Source organism: Petaurus breviceps, unplaced genomic scaffold, assembly GCF_028583685.1.
Source record: "Petaurus breviceps papuanus isolate PSGF00001 unplaced genomic scaffold, PetGlider_PUasm1.0 186, whole genome shotgun sequence".
In the NCBI taxonomy this organism is placed as follows: Eukaryota; Metazoa; Chordata; class Mammalia; order Diprotodontia; family Petauridae; genus Petaurus; species Petaurus breviceps.
In genome coordinates, this window is record NW_027185798.1 from 53,437,274 (window position 1) to 53,458,207 (window position 20,934).

Sequence of the window (20,934 nt, forward strand, 5' to 3'; positions counted from 1 at the left end):
AGAAGAAGAAGAAGAAGAAGAAGAAGAAGAAGAAGAAGAAGAAGAAGGGCCTAGACCTCAAGAAACTTTTGTTCTGATGGTGAAAATAGCACATAAAAGCAAACTAGGAAGGTGGGGATGTGCAGCAGTGGAGATGTAATAGCAGTACTCAAATTGTTTAGCAGGATGCACCAGATTAGAAATATGCATAGTTGGTAAGGATATGTCTTCATATGCAATTCTCATGAAGACTAATAGATAAGAGGTAAAGAAGTAGTTCATGGAATTTGGGGCTTCATCATGGGGAACATAGAGAGTCCAAACTCTACTCTATGTCTAGCAGTCAGTGTATACATGTATGTTAGCTTGAAGCATGAATGTGAGCCCATACTCATACAAAAGAGATAAGGAATAGGGAGTTGGGGTTGGGAGGGAGTTGGAGGCAAGATGACAGCATAGAAGCAGGAAAACTCTGTGAGCTCCCCCCATAACCACATCAAATACCTATAAAATATGAATCTAAACATATTTTAGAGCTACAAAACCCACAAAGTGACAGAGAGAGACAAATCTCCCAATGAAGACAGCATGGCAGGAGAACAGGAAGGATCCATCGCAGTGTTCTGGGAGCCAAGCCCAACCCTGAATGAGCCCACAGTTTTAGCCAAAGGGCAGCCTCAACCAGCCGCAGATGGAGCAGACCTTGTGAGAGAGGATCACCAGGAGCTGTGGTGGTTTCCAGAAATATCAACCCATAAATGCCAAAGACAAAGTAAAAGGCCAGTGTAGAACTCTGTTGGAACTAGGGGGGACAGAGGTACTGTTGGGCCTCTGTCCCTGGAGTGAGAAGCAGCAGAGGTGTGGCAGCTGTGTAGCCACCTCTATGAGGCTACTTCAGAGCTCCTGCCCTGCTAATTGTAGGGGTGGTCAAGCAACCATTCAGAGGGTAATCACTCTTGCTTTAAGCTGCCTGGATCTGGATCTCGGGCTTGGGTGGTAATCCTGAGGTGTGTGACAAGTGAGCCAGAGCATGTGGGGGCTGTAGAAATGGCGACCTCCTAATAGCTCTGGAAGCTGCAAAAACCTAAGTGATTTGGGACAATGGTCTTCCCTCTGGAAGCAGAGTAGCAAAGAGGTCAAAAGTCATGTAATTGAATGGCAACATGGGTAAGCAAAGGGGGCAAAGCAAGCACAGCAATCCAACTTTAAGCTCCTTTTTTGGGGACAAAAAGAATCAAAGCATGGAATGGAAGGAAGACAATGAAGTCAGAACTCCTGTACCAAAAGCTTCCAAGAAAAATATGAATTGGTTATAGGTCATGGAGGAGCTCAAGAAGGATTTTGAAAATCAAGTAAGAGAAGTGGAGGAAAAATTGGGAAGAGAAATGAGAATGTTGCAAGAAAATCATGAAAAGAGAGTCAACAAACTGACTGAAGAAAATAACCCCTTAAAAAAATAGATTAACTCAAATGGCAAAAGAGGCCCAAAAAGCCATTGAGGAAAAAAATGCCTTAAAAAGACAAATTTGCCAGATGGAAAAAGAATTTCAAAAACTAACTGAAGAGAATAATTCCTTCAGAAATAGATTTGAGGAAATGGATGTTAATGACTTTATGAGAAATCAAGATACTATTAAAAATGTCCAAACAAATTGAAAAATAGAGGGCAATGTGAAAAATCTCATTGGAAAACCATTGACCTGGAAAATAGATGCAGAAGAGATAATGTGAAAATTATTGCACTACCTGAAAGCCATGATAAAAAAAAGACCCTAGAAACCATCCTTGAAGAAATTCTCAAGGAAAATTTCCCTGATGTTTTAGAATCAGAGGGCAAAAGAGAGGTTGAAAGAATCCACCAATCACCTCCTGAAAAAGATTCCAAAAATAAAACTCCTAGGAATATTATAACCAGGTTCTGGAATTCCCAGATCAAGGAGAAAATATTACAAGCAGCCAGGAAGAAACAATTTGAATATTGTGTAAACACAATCAGGATAACCCAGGATCTGACAGCTTCCACACTGAAGGATTGAAGGGTTTAAAATATGATATTCTGGAGATCAAAGAAGCTGGGATTAAAACCAAGAAGCACCTACCCAGCAAAACTGAGTATCATGTTTCAGGGGAAAATATGGTTATTTTGTGGAATAGAGGACTTTCAGGCATTCTTGATAGAAAAAAACCAGGGGTGAATAGGAAATTTGACATCCAGATACAAGAAGCAAGAGAAGCATGAGAAGGAAAACAGGGAAAAGAAATCATAAGGAACTTCTCAAAGTTAAACTATTTAAATGACTACATGGAAAAATGATAACTGTAACATTCTCAGTATGAGGATAGTTGAAGAGAATATAAATGCATATATGTATATATATATGTATACATGCATATATATGTATACATGCATATATGTATATGTCTATAAAGGAGGGTATATGTGTGTATGAGTGCATATGTGAGTGTGTGTATATATGTGTACAGATATACATGGAAGGCACAGGATCTATTGAATAGGAAGGGATGATATTTGAAAGGTGAAATTGAGAGTTGAGAGAGGAATATAATGAGAAGAGATGGGGAGAGACAGAATGGGGTAAATTATCTCATATCGAAGAGGCAAGGATAACTGTTACAATGGAGGGGAAGAACAGAAAGGCAAAAGGGAATGTGTCAACCTAATTCTCATTGAATTTGGCTTATGGAGGGAATGACATACACACTAAGTTGGCTATCTTGCCCTACAGGAGAGTAGGGGAAGAGGATGAGAGGGAGAATGATGGAGGGGAAGGTGGGTTGGGGGGGGAGGGTAGTTAGAAGCATACACTTTTGAAAAGGGACAGGGTCAAAGTAGAGAATAGAACAAGTGGAGGGTGGGATAGGATGGAGGGAAATATAGTCAGTTTTTCACAATATATCCACTATGGAAATGTTTTGTGTAGCTACATGTGTACAACATATATTGAATTGTCTATCTTCCCAGTAAGGGTGGGTGACAAGGGAGGAAAGGAAAGAATCTGGAATTCAAACTTTTAAAGTCAAATGTTAAAAAAAAATTAAAAAATATTGTTCTTCTTCTTATTATTTTTCCCATGCAACTGGGAAACAAGATATACAGGCACTAGGGTATGGAGATCCATCTTGCCCTTCCAGAAAGTCAGAGGGGGAATGAGGGAGGATATAGGAGAGAGCAGATTGGGGGAGGGGGTATGCAGTAAGATAGCTGTTTGAGAGTGGTTGGTAGGGGAAAAATAGGGAGAAAATTTTTAATTCAAAATCTTGTGGAAATGAATGATGTAAACTAAAAATAAATGTAAAATTTAATTTAAAAAAGAATACTAAATAGAAAAAAAATGAATGGGGTATTGGGGAGGTGATTTGAGCCTGGTTCTCTCTCAGCCTGCCCAAACTCTTCATTCCCTTCCTGACTGATGTATTCACCCAGATGTCTCTCTACCTTTAGATTTTATTATCAAATGTGCTTTCTTTAGACACAATAGTGCAAGACTAAATTGGTAAATGCCCTTAGGTCTTTAGCCTTCTGTTTGTTTACCACTATTTTTTTTTTTACTTTGAAAGTAATTATCTTCCCTTTCCCAGATCCAGATTCTCATTCCCAAAAGTTCACACCTCCTCCTCTCATATCAACATCCCTCATGAAAGGAGCTCATGAGTACATTTATACAACAGTATTAATGACTGATAAGGAATATTCTTGGTAGATAATCTTTGTTTTCTTGGTGATGCCGGACCAAAATTAGCAAAATTGGCAGAGAATCCATCCATACTCTGTTGCATCTCAGGCTCAGAAGCTGTATTGAGAGTATAATCATCTGCAAACAAAAAGTCACATACCACTTTTCCCTCCATTTTAATCTTAACTTGTAGCCTTTTCAAGTTAAATTATTTATCATCAGTGAGAGAGGTGACCTTGATGCCATTTGAGTCCTCATTGAAGACATCTGACAATATTAAAAACATCTTGTTAAAAAATCATGGGACCAAGCATGCAACCTTTTTGTTAGCTTTTGTATGATCAGTGGACCCCCTCTGGCTTGTAAAAATCAGCTGGAACAAAACCAGCACCAGGCACTTTGCCATAAAAGAGGAGTCTAATGGTATTCAAAACCTCTTCTTCCATTCAAAGTTAGACTAAAGAGGGGATGACTTCAACTTGACATATACAGTCAATAGCATCATCATTAGTGGATGATCTATTGAGAACACTAAGGAAGTGTTCAAGCCATCACTTCAGGATCATGTCCTTATCAGCTCCATCAGTGCTGAGTAGTTGAGATGCATGCATCATAGCTATTTGCTCCACAAATAACCTTCAGGGCATCATAAAAATACTTTGCATTGTTACTATCAGCATAAAATTGAATTTCATTTGCCTTCTTACTAAGCCAAGAATCCTACATCTCACAACACTTCACTTACACTTTACTTTTGATGGAATTAAATGATCCCTTCCTAGAGATGGATAAACTATTCTGCTGGTAAACCTTATTGAGTTCTTGTTTATCATTTAGCAGCTTCTGAATTTCCACATCACTTTCATCAAAACACTCTTAACGTTTGCAAGTGTTTTGGTCCAGATGAGTAAATGTAATGCTGTTCACCAAATCTCTAGAAGTTGCTTACTCCTTTTCTGTTCCACTGTTGCAACCTGTGTGTTGGCTAAGCTTTTAATCCAAGTTAATAAACTGTTCAAGCATGGAAAAGTGCTCTAATTTGTTGACATTAAGTCATCTGGTAGTCATCTTGTCTTGGAGTCAATGCTTTTGCTGAATGCAAATATTTTGTTTCAAGAGGATAAGTTTATGATCAGGGCAACACCTTGTACTACATATTGCTTTGTCATTCACACATCCTGTCTGTCTCTTCTCCTTACAATGACACAAGTCTATTAAGTTCCAATGTTTGCTGTGAGGGTGCATCCACAAATTTTAATTGCATTTAAGTAAAAGGAAGACTATGTTGGTGGTGAGGTCATGAAACACACAAGTCTTCAGTAGTAAGTGACTATTGCTATTTCTGACTCCATTCCTAGAAAGGAGTCCCTGCCACATCTGCTAATCTGTGCCTACTCTGGCATTAAAGTTACCCAGAATTACCAATATTTTTCTCTTTCAGCACATTGATGATAACGATGTCAGGTCTTCATAAAGTTTTTCTTTGACCTCGTCAGGGTTCATCATGGTGGGAGCACACTCACTGATGATGATGGCATAGCACTTTCTTACAAGTGACAATTGCGCTCTCATAGGTCTGTCATTTATTCCTTTTGGGGGACATACAATCTAGTTAACTAGATTGCTTTTTTTTTTTTTAATGAACTCTTTCTTTTTTTTTTTTTAAGCAATCACGGTTAAGTAACTTGCTCAAGGTTACAAGGCCAGTTATTTCTGGGTGTGGTGCTGAGTGTCTGAGCCTGGGATTCAATCTCCAGGTCATCCCAACACTGGAGCCGGTGCTCTTACTCGCTGAGCCACCTGGCTGCACCTAAGCAATTAGGGTTAACTAATTTGCTCAAGGTTACACGGCCAGGTGTTTCTGGGTGGATGCTAAGTGTCTGAGCCTGGGATTCAATCTCCAGGTCATCCTGACACTGGAGCCGGTGCTCTTACTCGTTGTGCTACCTGGCCACCCCAACTAGATTACTTTTGATTGTGAAACCTATGTCAACTTCCAGGTACTCCATTTCCCTACAGCCACTCCACAAAACAAAACAAAACAAAACAAAAAAACCCAACAACATGTATCCTTTTCCAATTTAGGTAAGCTATTCATTTGTCAGTCAACTCAGGACTAATGTTTGAATATGATACGTGTTGAGTTGTCTCACAAGATCGATTCATCTTCTAGATCCAGTGCATTTTGTGTTGTTCATAAGTGTGTGAACATTCCATGAACCAACAATGAGTGGAATCATCTTTGCCAATGATTTTCTACATTTTTTGTTTTGTTTCAACTTCAGGGCGAGATATCTACTTGCCAAGGTAAGAAGGCTGGGGTTGGGTTAGGTGAAATAGACAATTTTCAGGGCACCTTTTCTAGCCCCTTCCTCATACCAGGGATTGAACAGTGTGGTCCCTAAAAAAGGCTTCCCAGGCATCCAGGTGTCTGCTGAATCCCACTGCTGCTTCTATCCAGTGAGAAGAAAACCCTATGGCCTTGGCCAATTGTGTGCAGGGTTGTTACTACAGCTTCCATGGTATCCTCACCTGCTACTTCATCACTTTCCTATCACCACAGGACTTTGAGGTAGGGAAAAATGTTAAAATGGTATGGGTGATGCCTTTTAATTCATGCATAAATTGTATTTAAGTGAGGCAAAGTCTTATGAAGTTGATGACCTCACTCTTTCGTCCAGAGCCTTCTAAATACAGTGGCAAAACAAAAGTCATGAAAAATTACAATGACTGTGGATAAAATAAATGACCTTGGCACCTTTGATGTCTAACCAAACTTTAAGCACTCCATAGTGCCTGCTTCAACCAACTTCATAGCCTTAGGAATAAATGGTTTTCATCTGCCCATTCCACTGGGGGAAATCTTCATGTGCCTGGGTAGACATTCTGCTAATTCAGTCATTGGTTTGAAACCCCTCGGTTACCATCAACTGGTTTTGCCCATGTGCCTAAATGGTTTACCAGGGTATGACCACTGTGCATGCTATAGCTTTTTGTCACCACTGATGAGAGTTAGTGAATCAGGTTGACACCAAAGGTGGAAAACAGTCCTAAAAAGGACTCAGCAGCCCTCATATCATATTACTACTCTTCTCTAAACACCCATGCACCCCACTATAACAGTGTCCTCTCTGCAGTATTCTTCTCATCTCAGATTCATTTACTGGGGCCTACACTTTCTTGATTAGTAATTACATCACATAGTCTGCTATATCCTGCCAAGTTCAGCCATGCTTGATATTCTACACTGGTCAATGTCTTCTTATCTACCCTTGCTTTTTCACCCTGCCACCAAGAATTTATCCTGTTCCCTCTCTCTACCCCTTGCCAGATCTGGAATATGAAAAAGAGGCAAAAAAAAATACTGAAGAAACTACAATCTTAAAAAGTAGAACTAGACAAATGGTAAAATAGTAAAAAAAAAAAAATTCACTGATGAAAAATAACTCCTTAAAAATTAAATTGGTCAAGTGGAAACTAAGGACTGCATGAAACATCAAGAAAAAATAAGAAGTCAAAATAATTAAAAAGGATAATTTGTCAGAAAAAAATGACTGATCTATCAATTCCAAAAGACTCATGATGGAAAAATGTTATCCACATACAGAGAAAGAACTGATGGAGTCTGAATAGAGGTCAAAGCATACTAATTTCACTTTTTTTGTAGTTTTTTTTTTTCTTTACATTGGGGAACTGAGACAAAGACATGTTAAGTAACTTTCTCACAGTCAAACACCTAGTACACATTTAAGATCAGATTTCAACTTAGGTCTTCCTGACTCTAGATCCAGAGCTTTATAAATTGTGTCATCAATTGCCCAAGCACACTGAGTACTTTAAAGGTGAGTTAAATGAGGTCCTGGAAAGTAAAATGAATTGCTCAAGATCACATGCTAGTGTCAGAATAAGAACCCAGGGCACATTATTCCAAATTCAGTGCTCTTTCCACTGTGAGGGAGGGGGATGGAAGAGGAGAGAGAGCAAAAGGAAAAGGGAGAGGGAGAGGGTGAGGGAGGAAGACAGAGAGAGGGTTTTTTTTTAGAGTTGTCCCTAAATCTTGTCACCTTATCACCTTATCTTTCAAATCTGTTCTCATTCTCCCTCCCTCTCTCTGTCTCTCTCTTCCTTTTGAATATTGAACCACACTAAACTAAATGAAAGGCAATATTGTGTATCAGAGAGGTGAAGTAGATTCCAGGTTTGCCTCTGACCTTACTGGATGAGTAATCTTGGAAGTCACTTTATGCAATAGTACTTCTAAGCAACACTATTAAAGGGACAGAGAATGGAGGGTCTTTTGTTTTGTTTTGTTTTTGGTATGTTTGTTTTTCCAACAGATGCAACAAATAAAGGGATAAAATAGAAAGGTGAGGAAGAGAAAGGAGGACAGGGGTGAGAATAGAGAAGGGAGAGAAAGGGGAGGGATGGAGAAAGTAGGAAAGAAGGAAGGAAGGAAGGAAGGAAGGAAGGAAGGAAGGAAAGAAGGGAGGAAGGGAGGAAGGGAGGAAGGGAGGAAGGGAGGAAGGAAGGAAGGAAGGAAGGAAGGAAGGAAGGAAGGAAGGAAGGACATTTATGAAGAACATAGCAATTACTAGGCTTGCTCAACTATACTAAATTTATTTTAATTGATCTCCTAGAAATAAAAGATTACATTTCCAATGTTTTGCTTCTTAGAACAACTTGCTTTCTACACAGAACCTGTTCTTGAAGCAGGTGTTGTCATCCTACCCCATAACTACCGGAGTAGGAATGATTAGTTTAGCATATTGTAGGCCGTTAACATCCTTTGCTTGTCAAAATCTACAATACCACAGACAGTGCTGCCACCACTGATTATTAATTTACCTTTCAAAAAGACAAAGGTACGATGTAGACTTAACATAAAGGTAAAGTGACAGAGTCCTTTATGTAACCCAAATAAATATATCAATGTCAGCTGGAAGTCATCTGTTTTCAGAGGAATTTTTCCTACTTGTAGGAGGTTAAAGGAGTACAAAAATAGGAGAGACAGCTCATTGACTTTCCCTATGTCTATCTATACCAATTTTAACCTTGCACATGAAAGGTCAAGCATAAAATTATTTCCTTGGAGTTGCAGTCTTCAGAGGTTTAATTTCACATAGATGGAAAGCACTGTAGGGGAAAAAAAAGTTCATTTTACCTTAATTGGATTAAGACAGGTCTCATCCATACTGAGAGGATCAGGTTTCACCAAAGTAGAAACTGCTAGGTTGACAGAAAAAGGATTAATTTATGGGCTTCTGTCTGGTTGTTGACTAATAACATATTGATCGTATCTGGTAGATATGCAGAATGTCTGTCAGAAGCAGAGGCACTTCAGGATGGAAGATTGCTCCCATATCTGACATGATCAAAGCTAGATTAATATCATTATGGAGCTACAAGGGAGTTGCGTCTTACCTTGGAAATCACGGTAGTTTCTGCCACTTCCCTTCGGATTTGGACATCTTAAACATTCACTGTACTTACCCACACTGTTTGAAGGAAGTAACTAATTTGTATGGCTTTTGGTTCATGGATTTTTCCCCTCCCCCTCCCTTAATCTTTTCTTTAATGCCTTCTAGCTGACATATTGAAGTACCCCAGTTTAATCCCAGTGGAGCCTGCAGGTGGTATTGTCCTTGCATGGAGAAGTTATTAAATTCTTAAGGTCACTATAAAAAAAAGGTTCCATTAAATTGAGTTAATAAAAACATTGGGCAAAGGTTTGCAAAGAGCAAAGATGTCAAAGCCTTGGGAACCGGAGTGTCTCTTATGATATTGGGCTAAAAGAATTATTTTAAATGTACCACAATATGAAGATGTCATATATGGGGGAGGGGGCATATTTAAATATGCATACTTCTATGCATAATAATAACTGATATTTATAAGAACTTTTAAATTTTGCAATATATTTTTATGTACATTATCTCATCTGAACCTCACAACATTTCTGTGATATAGAGTTTATATTTTTAACTGTCATTTTACAAATGAAAAAACTGAGATTAAGAGAGTTTAGTTGGCTCATGGCCAAAGACTAACTAGAAAGCAGTGTATCCAACAAAGAGAACACTGGATTTAAAGTCACACAACTAACATTCCAATGCTGCTTCTGCTGCTTAGTACCTGTGGGGTCTTGGATAACTAACACTCTCTCTAGGTTTCTATAAAAGGAAGGGGTTGGTTCTTATGATGTCTATAGCCCCATTTTACTCTTAGTTTATAATCCAAAACTTTGGTGGAAGAAATTAAATTGGCATAGCCCTGACTCTATGTCTAATACTCTCTCATATATCTGTATGGATATCTCTTCTTTGCTTATTTTCAGGGGAAGTGGAGAGGGATATTTCCAGTTGGGAAAAGATCTGGTTACTTTAAAATTGTGAAATAGTTTTGCCTTAGGAATAATCAATATGTCTAACTGCTCCTTGGCTGCTAAGATTACAACCAAGAATAACCTATCCAACAAAATTGTATAGAATCATTTAGGGGCAAAAAAAAAATGAACTAATAAACTATTAGTTCAGATTTTGAGTATTTTTTGCAGGAGGTTGCTGAGAATTATCTAGTGCAGAGAACCATAAAATATTGAGGTTTAAGGTTTAGGGGTCCTCAAGATGCCAAAATACCAACACACCAGCTCCTACCAAATGAATGACTCAAATCTTCTCAGCCAAATTAAAGCAAACTTTATTAAAGATTTTCCATAATGGGTAGACTGGTAAGGAGCCTGAGTATCTGTGATGCTTTTATTGACAAGGAGGACAGAATAATCTGATACTGAGTGCATCTGTACTAGATAATTCTCGGCAGCTTCCTGGAGGCAAGATGGAACTTATATACAGAAAGATTGTGGGAGGGCATAGGGGTGGTCTAGAGGAGGAGTCTAAACAGGATTTTTGATGGAACTGAGGTCAGACTCCAGTAATGAGAATAAGGGTGGGAAATAGCCTAAATCTACCTAGAGATTACAATGGAGGGCTAGGGTAGTTTAAAGGTAACAGATTTGGGTAAAGATATTTTGATAGGATCAAGGGTGGGAAGCAGCTGGACGATGGAGGGCTAGGCTAGTAACAGAAAGAGATTTGGGCCTAGCTATAATGAAAGGCTTATGACCTCAGGTAAATTCATCATCAAGTGGGAAGATTTAATCAGAGTTCAAGGGGTTTCCCAGAGCCTGTACCCCATGAAACCACTTTATCAAATATTTCTTGTGACTTCTTAAATTCAGAATCATTATTCTTGTGAGATATTATAAATAATATAAAAGAAAATGAGATCAATATGAAAATGTGGTCATTTGGTTTTAGAAATCTAACGATTAGTGTTAATTTAATTAGATTAATTTGTAATTAGTCTTCCTCTAGTGTCATTTCCCATGATAGTAAAATATATAGTAAAGAGTGAATGTGTTGGTGCAGCTGGGCAGTGGAGGACCTGACAAATCAGGCCTCAGACACTTGACACACTTACTAGCCATGTGACTTTGGGCAAGTCATTTAACCCCAATTGCCCTGGAAAAAAAAAGAGTGAATGTGCCCCCCCCCAAAACTCCTTTTTATTGTTTTGCCATTTTTCAGTTGTGTCTAATTCTTCATGCTCCTTTTGGGATTTTCTTGGCAAAGATACTGGAATGATTTGCCCTTTCCTTCTCCAGATCATTTTTTAATAGATGAGGAGACTGAGGCAAACAAGGTTAAGTGACTTGCCCGAGGTCACACAATTAATAACTGCCTGAGATCAATTTTGAACTCAGAAGGAGGTGTCTTCCCAACTCCAGATCTGACACTCTATCTATCATATAACTGTCACTTCCCCCACCAAAAAAAAATCTTTGTTGTTCCTTTTCCAGCTCATTTTACAGATGAGAAAACTAGGCTAAGTAACTTGCTCAGGGTCAAACAGCCATTAAGTGTCTGAGGTTGGATTTTAAACTCAGATCTACATGACTCCAAGCCTCTGTTCAGTCCACTGGGCTACCTAGCTACCCCAAAATTTGTTGTTGTTCAATCATGTCTTAATGTCTGAGTACAGATTTGAACTCAAAAAGATAAGTCTTCCTGATGCCTGGCACTCTATCCATTGTGCCACCTTTCTATACCTACTATGAATTAGCTTTCTATTTCTGATTGAACCACATGAAAAGTATCTAGGTTTTTTTTCTTTTTCTCAATCATGGCTGAAATTTTCATACACTAAATATATTCTTTGTTATTATAGTTACTATGAACTCTTGGCTAAACCATAGGAAAGAGTGCAGTGACTTTCCATCTCTTACTCAAAACATTTGTTTACACGCTATGTTCTCTCCATAGAGAGTGAGAATTTGAAAGGGTTCCCAAAGCCATCTAGTCCAGATTGTAAGTGACCAAAAAAAAAAAAAAAGAAATTCTCTTTATAATACTCCTGAACAAATGTTCACTTAATCTTCTTTTGAAAATGTGTACTAGGAGTGGCCAGGTTGAATCCCGTGCTCAGACACTTAGCACCCACCCAGAAACACCTGGCCATGTAACCTTGAGCAAGTTACTTAACCCCAATTGCTTAGGTGCAGCCAGGTGGCTCAGTGAGTAAGAGCACCGGCTCCAGTGTTGGGATGACCTGGATGGAATCCTGGGCTCAGGTACTCAGCACCACACCCAGAAATAACTGGTCATGTAACCTTGAGCAAGTTACTTAACCCTGATTGCTTAAAAAAAAGAAAATGTGTACTAAGGGGTAACTTATGTATCTGCCTGAAGAGGAATAAAGATTGTGATATATACCCCCAAATCATCTAGAACTCCTATCTAGCTTATTTGGAACAGTAATTTTTGGAGACCAATCCTTTCAAGAGTTCTTGACTTTAACCCCACAAAATAAATACAAAAATTTTGCAAAAGAAGGAAGAAATTTAATTGACACTAGCAGCACATTGTTTATTAGAGGAAATGCTTAAATCGACCATGAAGATATTGCAAAGCACATAGGGTTATAAGTGGAAACTACTGAATATCTAACAAACTCACTGATCTATCCAAAATGCCTGACTTCTTTATAAGAAAAAAAAATAGAATATCTCCTTGGAAAACATTCCTTTTTTCATTATAAGAAGAAAATAATAAATATATAAATTATTTCCTTATAAAACTAACATATGTATCTCAAGTAAATGAGTAGCTAAAATTATGAGTAATTTGTAAAAGTGTTACAAGCTCCTGATTAAAATGAAACATTCTCCAAATCATTCATAATGAGGAATTCTAGTTGTAAAACAACTGAGTTTCATCATACATGCTTCAAATTGGCAAAGATGACAAATAATGACAATAGCCAATGTTGAAAGGCCAGTAGGAAGATCAAGAGGCTACCACTTTGGAGTTGTTAATAGATCCAAACATTCTGTGGTGGAAAAAAAAGGAATTATGAGACTAAATTGTTAAAATCTTTTGACCTAGAAATTTCTTATAGAACATACACGCTAAAGAGACTTTATATATAATAGAATTTTTTATTGTAATGGTCATGAAAATACTTATCCCAAATTGTCTGAACAAATTCAGTGTCTATCATTTGGGGGGACAGGGAATGATTGAACAAATTGTTCTGTGTGAATGTAATGCAATAGTGATGTTCTTTAAAAAATGAGCAATGTGAAAGTATTGTTCCATAAGAAATGAAAAAAAAATACAAAATAAAGGATTCATAGAAACAGAGGAATATATCAACTGCCTCAAAGTGAAATAGGTAGAACCAGAAATATGCAGAATTACTATAATTACAAAATAAAAATCAAAGTAAAGTAAAGTTGCACTGAGTTACCCAATCTTGTCCTGGGAAAAGATACAAAAATACAAATCCCTCCTTTGCTTGAAATGATGAAATGGTAAGGGACAGAGGGTGCAGAATGTAATAACCACCATCAGACCTAGATACTATCTTGGATGGTTTTGCTTAAATAATTTTTTTTCTTTATCACAAGGGTTATGGGTTGGAAGATACATCTAAAAATATTGTGGCATAAAAAGAAAGGTATCAATAAAATTAAAAATAAAATGAGAACACTTGAAAAGAATCCTTTTTTCCATGCCTGTTTTTTTTTTAGACTAAACTTTTCCAATTCCTCCCTCAACTTTGATACACAGAACTAAACCACATATTATACCATCACCTCCCTCTTTCTAGATACTACTCCATTCTCAATTCTAAGATAATAATAGGTTTTTGGGGGGTTGCTGTGTTAAACTGTTCTCTTATCAAGTTCACCATCCACCAATATTGAAATATGAGAGAGGTATACATACATGTGATACACACATACACATGCACATATATGTATATATATGTATATATATATACCTTTTTAGATGAATTGCTACGTAACTCTACTATTTTTACCATCTCATGATTGTGAAATTGATTTTTTTTAATCCAAGTAGAAGAACTTAAATTTATCTTTATTACATTTTCCTTTATTATGGATGTGGGGAGCAAAGACTTTCATCTAAAAGAAAATAAAACAAAAAAAGCAAAACCAAAACAAAATTGAAAACAAAAACCTCAAACATCATCTAAACTAAATCCTTCATTTTATAGATGATGAAATAGAGACCCCGAGAGGTTGTTTTACTTGTCTATAGTGATAAAACTAGTAAGAAATAGAATTGATATTCAAATTCAGATTCTCTAATTCCAAATCTAGTGTTCTTTTCCCCCTGTACTATGAAAGTCCAAATATTTGGATATGTTATATCTCATAAGGATCATTTTTAACCTATCACTTAATATTTCCACTATCCCCATAAATTTTTTTTATTAAAAGATGCTGTGTCTTTTTAAATTCTTGTATTTCAACTAATTCGTTCAATTCTGTATTTTTCCTTGTATTTATCTTTCCATTAAATTTATTCCCTACTGAGAGGACATATGCTTTTTTGTTTTCCAAAAACATAATTTGATAAACACATCACCTGTTGTATAATCAGAATCATTGTTAAGAAGGTGAACATCACAAAGCTAAGGAAAGATCTTTGGGGTACTATACAAGAGGCCTTTATCCTAGGACATATCCCATCATTTATTATGTAGCTAACTACTCTTTGGGTAAACTCATTTAATGCCTTCTAAATCTACCCAGTCATTCTATCACCTGTATCAATGATGCCAAACTCAAATAAAGTCAGATCCTTAATACATTAACTTAAAAAAAAAATAAAAATTGTTGCATTTTTGTTAATTTTATTAAAAACTTCTCAGTTACATTTAATTTTGAATTTAGGGTGCACTTTGAAATTTTGTTGGTGTTTGTGATCTCAGACCTCTAGTTATCTAAATAATATCTTTTCATAATATAGACAAGGCTATATGAGAGAGATTTCTATCTAATACTTTGCCGAAACAAGTTTTCTTCTCTTCTTCTATCTCCTAATTTCATCTATAATTTATATCTTTATTTCCTATTGACATTATAACAATGATTTCTTGTCTATGTACACAGCCATGTCTCCCTATTGCATGTTTGGTGAGATGTGTGTTTGTGTGTGTGTGTGTGTTGTGTGTGATAATTAATGAGATAGCTGCTGTTCAGTCATGTCTGACTTTTTGTGACCCCATTTGGGGTTTTCTTGGCAAAGATACTGAAGTAGTTTACTATTTCCTTTTCCAGGTTATTCTACAGATGAAGAAACTGAAGCAAATAGCTTTATGTGACTTGTCCAGGGTCACATAGGTAGTGTCTGAGGCTAGATTTAAACTTGAGAAGATGAATCTCCTTGACTCCATGCCCAGCACTCTATCCCCACCACCACCTAGATGCCCATAATTAGTGCCTTCATCTAAAATAATGATAACAATATCAACAATATAATATAGTCTATGGAATGCATTTTAAAATACATCATTTCAAAATTTCAACTGATCTGTGATCCCCTTACTATTCTGTTCACAAGCATAGATAAAACCATTTCTTGCATAAGATTTTTATTTATGTGTGTAATTCCCATGGAGAAATTATCCAATGAATGAGAGGTTGGCTTCTGGGTCTTTAACACTTTATTGGCAACTGTAGAGCACTTGCTTAGTTCACATATTATCCTTCATTCTTATTTCATCAAATGAACCATGGAGCAGTACAAAAAATGCTAGATCCTAGCTCTGATACTTTTACCGTCTTTGAGAACTTAAACTGTCTGCATCTCAGTTTTCACTTAAGTAAAATGAGGGGATTGGTATAAATCAAATATTAGTTACCTTCCAGCTCTAAATCTTTAATCTTATAACCAATGGCTCACAACACAAGTTATTATATTGGTAAAGAGTTTGTTTTGTTTTGTTTTTAATTCAAGCAATCTAGTCTTGGACAAAGATAAAAGAATTTGAGAAGTATTGCTGTATTGGCTCAGTCAAAATTCCTAGGTCCATGCTAAATATTACTCCACTATGAAGGACTGAAAGAATAAGAGAACTAGTAGACTTTTCCTAAAATAACAACAAATATGAAGACAAATTTGACAAGCTTAATAGGTACCAAATTAAAGAAAATTTTTTTCTTGATCTTTAGAGCAAGAGTGTGAGGTTTTATGTGTAAAATAAACTAAATAAAATAAAACTTCTTTGGGAAGCTTCATTCTGCTGACTTGAAGACACATAGAAAAAGTAAAACTCTTTTTTTTTCCTTTGGAGTCATAAAAGGAGGTGAAAAGAAAAAGGCTCCTTAAGCATCTAGTATGTACCAGGTACTATGTTAAGTTATTTATCAATATTATCATACTTGATCCTTACAACAATCCTGGGAAGTAGATGATACTATTATTCTCATTTTACAGTTTCAGAAACTGAGATAGACAGAAGTTAAGTGACTTGTCTAGAGACAAATCTAGAAAATTACTGAGATTAAATTTGAACTCAAGTCTTCCTGATTCCATACCTACTACTCTATTCATTGGTCCAGAAAGAGGAAGCTGAGAATTTTTAAAAGTAAATATGATTTTTTTTTACTCTGAGACATTTTGAGTAGTTTGCTAATGATCTTTCTAATTTAGAAATGATCAAAAAGAAAACAAACACAGCATGCAGGGTTTTATTGTGAACCTTCCTGAGAACCAAAGGATCAGAATCAGAGCTCTGCATATTATTTGTACATTAGTGATAGTCTACATTTGGTGAAAATATCATTGATAAATCAGAAAATATTGTTCTACCCAAATCAAAACAGGAATTACATTAAGTAGTGCTTTAGGAAAGTCAGTTATCTGGAAATGTAATTCATTGTGTTTAGTGTTGAATTTCATTAAATCTTCCTGTAAGTGGTACATTCTTAAATATGTATTACTTAGCAACAAATCACTATCTTTTGTGCTATTAAAAAAATGTAACACAGTGGCTCTTGAATCATAAGAGGGTGATTCAAATACTGTCTCTGACAATTTAATGCCTCTCTGACCTTACACAAATCACTCATAACCTCTCTGTGCGCCTCTATTTCCTCAATTATAACATAAGGGGATTCCACTAGAGAACCTTTGAAATACCCTCCAGCTTGAAAGCTATAATTTTCACTCCATTTGTTTTTTAAGGAAAACAACACAACAAGTATAATTGAGTAGAAAACCATTATAATCTGTGTCTTATCCACATCCATAAGGAACTTCGCTATTTGAACCAATAAGCTTTACACAAAGTAATCCAGCTCAATTGCTTATCTCCAAAATCACTAATGTAAAACCTGACCTGTTTGAGTAGGCAGATAGCTATCTAAAGAAGCATGGTTTAGTGCAAAGAGTCTTCATGTTAGTATCATAAATATTTAGGTTTGAATCACATTGCTTACACTTTCTGGCTTTATAATTATGGGTTAGTCTCGGGGTCAGTTTTCTCATCTTAAAAAAAAAAAGGATAATTCTCTATCCTCTGTACTGCTTAGATGCCTATCTTAGATAAATTATGGGATTTGGAGTCAGGGAGGCCTATCTTCTCTTCCTCCCTAAGAAGTTCCATAGCTATGTGACCCTGGGAAAGTCACTTTTTATCTTATTTTCCTCATCAGGAATAATAATAACATCTATTTTCAAGGGCTGTTTACAAGGATTGAATGACCAAATATTTGGAAAATATTTTGCAATCAGCAAAATGCCATGCAAATGCTAGCTATCATGACGATAATTATCATACCTGTAGTAAATACCACACAGTGATGTTGTTGTGATTTGAGGCTGAAAATGTGTGTGTGTGTGCATGCACGTGCACATACAGACTTTAAATGTTAACAATCACATTCATTAAAAACCTAAGATGAAATAGAATTTTAAGTAACGTGTTATATTACACATGATCCTGTCCCATTAAATGATGTAACAGCAGCATTTTAACCACGAATAATTCTTACCTTGAGGAGTATGGTACTTTTTCTTAGTCCAATGTTAGAGGCAAGTTCACTTGAAAGGAAGTTTTCCTTTCCACAGATGCTTTGCACCATAGTTCAGTGAGATGATGGAAAATAAAGAAAATGCTGGTCCATTCTTGATAGATGAGTATATAAGGAAAGGAGAGGAGATGATGGAAATCTTGAACATGTGTGCAATACAAATAATGGATATTTCTTTAATTTCCAGGATGGTTAAAGAGCTACATTATTCTATGATTTTTTTTTTCCCTTTCCTGAACGTCTGTCAACTTCAGACTTTGTGTTTAGGTAAAGCTCCATATTGAATTAGATAGGAATAAAACATTGTGACGTTCTTCACACATTTTTCAGCTACCAGTGAATGCATTTTACAAGCCTCTACAAGTTAATAAATGCTTAGGCTGCATACAGAAAGCACTTGAAGCAATTATTAAAGGGAACATATGGCAGGTGCCTGAAAACTCCAGGGTGACAACTAAAGCATATGACTTTAGCTCATTATATGTATTTTCTAGGATCCTTTTAATTGCTGTAGTAATTAAAATTCAACAAAAAATTGTGAAAATGCCAAACAATTAAATAATATAGAGTTAATGTATGCTTTGGAATGTTGCATTGAGTAAAAAAAAGATAAAGTAGGCTAAAAATACTCCAAAGGAAAAAGAAAATCTTTGAAAGACAAAAATCCATCTGCCATGGGCTTTTCCATGTACCCCTTTTATTTTCAACCCATTGTGACTTGTGCATCTCCTAGATTTTTTTCTCATTATTCAAAAGCATGCAGTATGTTTCCAATCTGTAGGTAAAATCCAGGGTAATAATTAGTATTAAAAAAAATTATGGAATCAGATCAACAAAGGAAGGCTAGAAAGCAACACTGTGATTAACAAGAATATTTACAGGCTTAAAATGCAAATAAAAATATAATGACATATTAACATTTTCATTCTAAACTCCTACACAGTGGAATAAAAAGGAAATTTTGATAGGGAATTGGATCCTTCAGTTCAATCCTTTCATGTCAGATGGTATTAGAGGTTATTAGATACCCTTGAGAAAACAGAGTTATTTTAAAAATATAATCTGAAATGCATGGCAACATAACCATTTGAAATTGCCTTTCAAGTGAGGGTTTAGCTATTATTTGTTTAATCAGTGCAAGCTTTATGAAAACTCTTTGTGGGATATACATTCCTAGAAATGGAAGTCTTTTTTTTTAAACAGAAAAAAAAGAATTAGAATGGAAAAGTGTTGAAAGGGAACTTTGATATGATCTACTCTAGACCAATAATTTTACAGGAAATGAAATTGAGTCTCGCAGAAGTTATTTAATCTACCCATTGTTGCAGAGGTAGTTTTTACCAATTTAGGACTAGTACCCTATTATTCTCTTAATGTTATAATTTTCTAAGGCATTGGTTGCTGATAAGTGCTATAGCTAAGAGCCTTCCATTGGCTTGTCTGGACACATATGCATTGGCCTCTGCTCCCATTTTAACCAAGTGAGATGGATCTTTACTGAAGTCCTTCTAAGTTATCTTAAGTTCAAAAATGGTTTCATTCTTTTTGTAGGTTCTGTCACTCAAGAATCCATTTAGAGGCTTGATTTAATGTCGTTTCCAAGAGAAACTGAGAACTTCCTGGCTTTTTTCCAAGTTGGCTCTACCTCCCCAGCTTTGGCTTATTTGTCTGAAAACTGTCTGTTCATATCCTTTGACCATTTATCTGTTGGGATACGTGCACTTTCTAAAATGCTTTACCTACCCAGCAAGGTACCTAGGAATTCTGTCTCCTATTGGGTATTTTTGTTTCATTTTACAAGAGTGTTTTAAAGTCATTTACAAGATCCACAAAGTATCATTTTTACAATTGCACAGTCTTAGAACAATTTACTCACATAGGATAGCAAATGGCAAAATTGACTGCAGCAACCACAAGTCCAGTCACATTTATGCTGCTTACTGATTTCTCTCAAAACAGAATAGCTCACCAAATGATCAAAGGAAATGAAAAGTGTTCAAAAGAATTGCAAACTATCTCTTTATGAAAAGATGCTAAGAATCATCAATGATTAGAGAAATTCAAGTTCAAAACAGGTCTCTGGTTTCACTTCCCACCCATCAAATTGACAAATATGGCAACAAATAAAAAAAAAAAAAGAATTGTTTAAGGGACTGTGAGAAGTGAGGCATACTAATAAACAATTAGATTAACTAAGACTTGGTCTAACCATTGTGAAAAACAATTTGGAATTGTGGGAGAAAAGTAACTCGTTGTAGATCCTTTAACCCAGAAACGGCTTCCAGGCATGTACCCCAAAGCAGTTCCAGGAAAGGCAAGGCAAAGCAAGGCAGGGCAGGACAGAGCAGGGCAGGGCAGGACAGGGCAATGCAAGGCAAGGGAATTTTTGCAGACTTGAGTTGTACTGGAGAAAATCACAGATGATGCCTATATGAAAAAAAAAAACATTTTTAAAAAGTGGAACAAAACATTGTGCCACTTTAATCACAATAAATACATGAATATTATATATTATTAATCTATGTTATCATTAACAACTATAAGTATACATACATAAATTTGTGGTAAATGGTAAATTTTGTTGACAGTTTCAGCATGCAAAAGAATCATGGTGACACATTGTCTTTGGAAATGCTTCTTCTTTTTTCTCTACAATCCAGACTCAGTGAATTGATTTTCTCCTGCAGCGATCATTGTATCTTGGGCTTATCATAGGAGAAGGAAATCTGTGAAGCAGTTGCTGAAGCTATACCATCTATATAGTACGCCAGATACTAATCTCTATCCTAAAGAAACTGTGCAACTTTTTTATGAGTTCAGTGTGTTGTTTTATTTGTTTTATGTGTGTGTGTT

General features: G+C 36.2%; 1 long non-coding RNA gene across 1 annotated transcript in view; it reads right to left on the reverse strand.

The window, feature by feature from the left end:
* LOC138162193 (uncharacterized) overlaps positions 1-18,372 on the reverse strand; it is a 45,460-nt gene extending 27,088 nt beyond the window's left edge. The window contains exon 1 of the long non-coding RNA XR_011168572.1: positions 18,043-18,372. This is a non-coding gene — a long non-coding RNA (uncharacterized lncRNA). The remainder of the gene's footprint in view (positions 1-18,042) is intronic.
* Between the last annotated feature and the right edge of the window lie 2,562 nt (positions 18,373-20,934).